Source organism: Aegilops tauschii, chromosome 1 (assembly GCF_002575655.3).
Source record: "Aegilops tauschii subsp. strangulata cultivar AL8/78 chromosome 1, Aet v6.0, whole genome shotgun sequence".
In the NCBI taxonomy this organism is placed as follows: Eukaryota; Viridiplantae; Streptophyta; class Magnoliopsida; order Poales; family Poaceae; genus Aegilops; species Aegilops tauschii.
The window spans coordinates 433,053,020-433,058,392 of NC_053035.3; the positions used below are offsets into that span (position 1 = coordinate 433,053,020).

The following is a 5,373-nucleotide window of genomic DNA, read 5'->3' on the forward strand; positions in this document are numbered from 1 at the left end:
AAGGAATTTTTTCTATAAAAATCCTATCCTATGAAATTCCTACAAGATTGCTCTAAACCAAAGGAGGCCTTAGCTCTATGATGTTTCAGTTGCCCATGCTCGTAGCTCCACTCTGAACGAGGGATGTCTGAATCATCGGAACTACACTACACTTAGCTCTATGATGTTTCAGTTGCCCATGCTCGTTCATGGCTCTTTCTGTAAGGACATTGAACCCCTTTGGGGTTTCCCCGGTGAGCTAGTACTGCCCTGCCTCGCTATCCATTATCCAATCCTACAAAAAGTGCAGAATTATGCTCCGATTTACATGTTCTCTGACGGGTTGGCAACTGACGGCGAAGGATTCTCACACTTGTATGTACTCCTACAGGCCGGCAGTTGTAGAATGGGTCTGTGTGGTCTAATAAGGAACTACTCATGGCTAGAAGGATCATATTGGCAGAATGTCACTACTCTCGCGCTCTTCTTCTTGTATCTACCGATTGAAGCATTGGTCTGTCTGTTAATACTGTACCTTGGGTTCCAACAAATCCAGGCCCGAGAGCCTGATACACTTTTCAGTTACAGCGTCCATTTTGCTCCTAACCAATCCTGTGTCTCGCACCTGTCGAGGTTTTTTTTTTCAAGAAAACAGGAGCCATCCATGATTTGCATGGTCCAGTTGCTTAATTAGGATGTTTGTTTCGCTGCTAATCCAATAGTGGGGTGGTGGCGCAGTTGGCTAGCGCGTAGGTCTCATAGCTAAATTGCGAGTGATCCTGAGGTCGAGAGTTCGAGCCTCTCTCACCCCACCATAAAGTGGCCGTTGTAGTGATGAAAAGCTCTGTGGCAACTTGGGTTGTCACATGGTCATCTGATTCATCAGATTGATTTGAGCAACTCTGAACATGGTCTTCTTTTTTGTTTATCCAGTTTTATCACTGCACGTGAGTGGTCTGATCATGAGGGTTCGAGCATCCCACCAATGAGCAAATGATGAAACTCGTCAGAGCTTCTTGGGTCAGATGACTTTATATCTGAACCTTTTTTTGAATGAAAGGGATCTTTTCCCTCGATTTCATTAACGAAACCATAAGTCTTCTGTTATTACGTCCATAACACAACCCACCACCTCTTGTTATATACTGAACTTGGCCTCTCTTTTTTTCCTGCTCTGCATCAGTCCATCGCCCCTCGTTCTGCCCAGGCAGCTCGATCATCTGGAAGCAGCTCTCCACCAGAGGAGACGAGAGTACTACTATTCCTCAGCCTATGGATTCAATTCCAAGGTTAGGCTGCTACCCCATGAACAAGGTCATTTGGACAAAAAATGGCTCCCAAAGTGTAACTTTTTTTTATGGTTGATCACTCAGGATCGAGTTTGGACGGCGGATAGTCTTCAACAGAGAGGCCGGTTTAACTGTGGTGTGTTGCCCCCTTTGTAAGCAATTTCAACAAATGGCGACACATCTTCTTTTCCCGTGCCGGTTCTCCATGAGAGTTTGGGGCTTCACAAGAATCGGCTTGCCTGGATCGACTTTGATCCTACCTTGTGGGCACCCGATGGTAAAAGATATGTCAAGGAGTGTTGGGTGGAGAAAGTCTGAATCCGCATTAACCAAAGGAAGGTGCTTGCTTCTCTGTTTTTGCCCACCAGTTGAAAAAATTGGAATGAGAGGAATGCCAGTTCTGAAATGTCTCCACCATGCCAACAATGCTCTTCAGCCAAATCAACCTGCAAGATTCACTTTGGAAATGGCAGGTGCAAAGCATTTAAGTAGTTTCACATTGGGGGAGTAGGCTTTTGTTTAACTAGGGTACATTGCACCGTCGTGTAACTCTTTTTGCTCTTCTATCTTAATCAATGAAAAGAGGCAAACTCCATTTCAAAAGAAGTTGTGGATTTGTTGTATCAGTTTTCCAAGTTAATTAAACCACCTTCCAGTTTGGTCGACTCCCCACCATTGTGTTAAAGCAACTCTAAAATATCCCCTAAACTGAACTTCCAATAATTGGTTATTGGGAGCGTCCCACGAAGAATCTAGGTATTGAAGAGGGGCTTCACAGGATGGCGGCTGGCCTCTGGCGGTGGAACGGCGGTAACAACACCGGCGACAAAAGGAAGGAGGTGGTGTAGGTAGCGGTTACCAGCGTGAAGTTTCATCCGCAAAAAAATATATTGAAATGTGAACAAAGAAAATCACAAAGAAAATATTTTTAAATTAAAATGTCTAAACAATTTTTTTGAAGGTTCACATTTATTTTGTATTTTGTATTTTTTTAAACATTTTTAGACTATTTTATTTTTGAACAAAGAAAAATATTGAAATGTGTAAACATTTTTTTATTTTCGAACATTTTTTGAAAATCACAAAGAAAATATTGAAATGTGAACCTTCTTTGAAGTTCTGAACATTTTTTGAATTTTTGGATCAATTTTTCAAAAGCAGGACCATTTTTTTGTAAACACGATGCTTTTTTGATTTCTGATTTAAAAAAAAATCCCAACAGTGTGATCATTTTATGAAAAACTATGGAAGATTTTCTGAAGTGTAAATATATTTAAAATGCCAAACAATTTTTTAAATTTCCGAGCATTTTAAAAAAGAAACTACTTCGTCTGTGGTGATCTAAAACGTCCTATATTTGTTTAAATAGGGAGTAAATGTAAAATAAAAAAGAAATCAAAGAATATTGGCAAAAGAAACAGCTGTAAAAAAAGGTGAAAACGGATAAAGTCCGCACAGGAACCTTCCAGATGGTTCCCAAAACAAGTAAAAAAAACTAGACTTAACCTTCTGGAAGGTTGGCAAAACCCGTGTGTATGCTAGCTAAAATTGGGCTGGCCGACCCGAGCGCAAGGGTCCCATCCTCTCTCTGTTGGAAACTCTGGCAATTTGACACTTAATTCTACAAATAGGGTTTCATTGTGCTAGGACGATTTTGGAATTGGCTTGGGAGAGGGAGATATTGGGCCACGTGCCATAATAGGTGGCGAGAGAGAGAATCAATAGGTCCGGTTGACTTTATTTTGGGCTGACATGCTTACATTCTTTTGTATTCATGAACATCGTTTCAATTTTGCAATTCATGGGACTGTAAACCAAACAAAATGTCTCCTTTCCCGATATTTTATCATATTTTTATTTCAGTTACTCATTTCATGTATTTATTTATTATTCGTTTGTCTATTTTAATTTGTTTGTTTTTTATTCTTTATCATTTAGATTTAAGTTTATTCGTTGTGACTCCAGAATTCACACAGTTTGAATTCTATTATCACTTGTACGCTTGCATCCATTACTATGACCGGATCCTATATGCATACACATGGGGATTCCTTTTTGCATTGACTGCTAGTAAATCTTCTTGCTAAGTATGTACATCCGGCCAATCCGATACATCAAACATGTTGAGACGGGGGGCCATTGTTTTAGTGGATTTTCCTTGGTGGCAGGCGGTAAACGTGTCTATTTTGGAAGCTGCGCATGGACACTTTTTTGTAGATAGGACTGCTATGTTTTTTGTTAGACAATCATATCACTGCTATGTGAAACGTCTAGATTTCTTTTAATCCTACCAGTCATATATTAAACATTTCTACTGTTATTATTGGAGACTCATATGATGCTTCAGATTAGTAAAAATAACATATAAGGTAGTATATTCCTATCATATGGAGAGCGCTAGACTAAAAGGAAACTATTGTATTCCTAATTAACGTGATTGATGCCTCTAACTGTTGTGATTTAGTATATTGAAATATCCCCAGGCCGCAGAATAATGTGACACTAAAAATATATTATTATTCCCTTATACTCCACAATATATCATGAAATAAATTAGATTTCTGTCGTAATCGTTAGCGCACCGTCTATTTTGTGAAGTTGTGGGTTCAAAACCTTGTATTATGTTTTTTTTCATCTATTTAAAAAATTTCCACTATTTTTATTTGATGTGATTGAAGCTAATTTCTTTCAAATTTTAAAAATTTATTCAGGTTTCGAAGAAGGGGATTTGAACGATTTTTCAGTTATGCGAGAGTTGGGAGAATTTTTTCCCGCAATTTTCTCCCATGGCACGATAGATTTGGAGGAGTGTTTCCTTAGAGCATCTCCAGCCGTGTCCCCAACATGCCCCGGAGGGTTCTTTTTTTAGCGTCGGCGCCGAAAAATCGGCCCAGTCGCGCCCCCAGGACTTTCTTATCGCCGGCAAGGGCCGAAATAGCGGCCGGCGAACCCGAGCCGAACTCAGGCCCCGGGAGGGGGGGGGGGGGGGCGAAGCCAAAAGACGCGTGGGTCCACTCTGTCGGCGACAGACAGACTTTTCCCGCCGTTCCCTCACTTTTTCCCTCCATTTCCCCATTGCTTCCCCCCTTCTGCGCCTCTTCTCCCGCCATTCTCCTCCCGCTCCCCGCCATCCGGCCGCCATCCCGCCATGCCGCCGAAGAAGTACTCGGCCCCTCGCGCGGGTACCGCTGCCGATTCCACCCAGCCGAAGCAGAGGAAGCCGAGGGCGCTGACGGCAAAACCGCCGGGCATGTCGAACGCCGAGTGGAGGGCGGAGGTTCAGCGCCGGGAGGCTGTCACCACCGACCGGCGGAACAGGCTCAACGCCAAGAGGGCCGGGGACGCGGCGGCGGAGCAGGCAGAGGCGTCTCGCGCGGGGATGATGTATCCGCCCGGCGGCCACGGCCCGCACGCAGCGTGGAGCCAGCAGAGCGTCATGACGCCGGCCAGCTTCTCGCCACCGCCACCGCCCTGGGGGTACGAAACCTCGCCTATCTACGCCGACGGCAACGCGCATGGTGGATTCAACCCCAACATCACCTTTCAACATGGCCAGCGCGCCTCGCCCTCCGGTCAGAACCCCGACCAACGCACTCCCTCGCCCGCGTTCCCGGCGTCCATTACCCCCGTACAACTACTCGCCGCCGGCGTACACAGCCTCCCCGACGCCGCCTCTATGCCTTGGCGCCCTGCCCTTCTCGCAAACCTCGTCGTCACATTTCGGCAACTCTGACGCGACGGAAGCCAACATGGACGAGATCATCACGAGCGGATCAGTCGCCGCCGCCTCCTCCCCCGGGTTCCACGCGCAAGACGACACAATGGACACCACCGGCGACATGGGCGACCAGCTCGACGACGAGGAGGAGGAGGAGGAGGAGGAAGGAGATGGACCCGGCGCTGGCGCCGACGAGGAAAGGGAAAAAGAAGAAGCGGGGGCCAGGATGGACGAGCCGCGCGTCAAGTGGACGTCCAAAGAAGACGAGTGCCTCGCCGAAGCATGGAAAACCGTCAGCCGCGACCCGGTCACCGGTGCGAACCAGAACGCCGACACGTACTGGATGCGTATCAAGTCGGCGTTCGATGAGCGCAAGCTGGTCGACCC

The 5,373-nt window shown here is 45.7% G+C and overlaps 1 non-coding gene across 1 annotated transcript; it reads left to right on the forward strand.

The window, feature by feature from the left end:
• Positions 1–702: 702 nt before the first annotated feature.
• Positions 703–791, forward strand: TRNAM-CAU (transfer RNA methionine (anticodon CAU)). The gene is given in 2 exon segments: positions 703–740; positions 756–791. It is a non-coding gene; the product is annotated as a tRNA-Met (tRNA).
• The last annotated feature ends 4,582 nt before the right edge of the window (positions 792–5,373 follow it).